This window comes from Egretta garzetta, unplaced genomic scaffold (genome assembly GCF_000687185.1).
Source record: "Egretta garzetta isolate BGI_Z169 unplaced genomic scaffold, ASM68718v1 scaffold862, whole genome shotgun sequence".
Classification (NCBI taxonomy): domain Eukaryota; kingdom Metazoa; phylum Chordata; class Aves; order Pelecaniformes; family Ardeidae; genus Egretta; species Egretta garzetta.
The window spans coordinates 70,443-70,791 of NW_009258965.1; the positions used below are offsets into that span (position 1 = coordinate 70,443).

At 60.5% G+C, this 349-nt stretch overlaps 1 protein-coding gene across 1 annotated transcript in view; it reads right to left on the reverse strand.

Annotated features, from left to right (window-relative positions):
- The window catches only part of FRMD5 (FERM domain containing 5), a 16,760-nt gene that overhangs the window by 6,317 nt on the left and 10,094 nt on the right, over positions 1 to 349 (reverse strand). The window lies entirely within an intron of this gene.

The window sequence follows — 349 nt, forward strand, 5'->3', positions numbered from 1 at the left end:
CCCCTCAAGCCACCGTCCCCAGCTGCCCAGGCTCACGGCGCAGCCCAGCCTGACGTCACCTCCCCGGTCCCTCAGTATTTCCCAGGAATAATGAACTCGGTCCCCAAGCGCTCAGCAGCAAATCATTTCTGAAAGTCCTCGAGCTCTCCCTATCGAAAGGGGGGGCTTCCCTAAAGCACCCCGGGGCACTGGCTCGACTGCAGCGGGGATTTTAGTGCTGGGTTCAGCAAGAAGAGACCCTGCGAAGCCATTTTGAAAATACACCCTTGAATACTGGGTCAGAAAATATTCCGAGGGCTGCTGGCACCTGCCCCTGCCACCTCCCGCACCGGCTGCTCCCCGCGCCCGT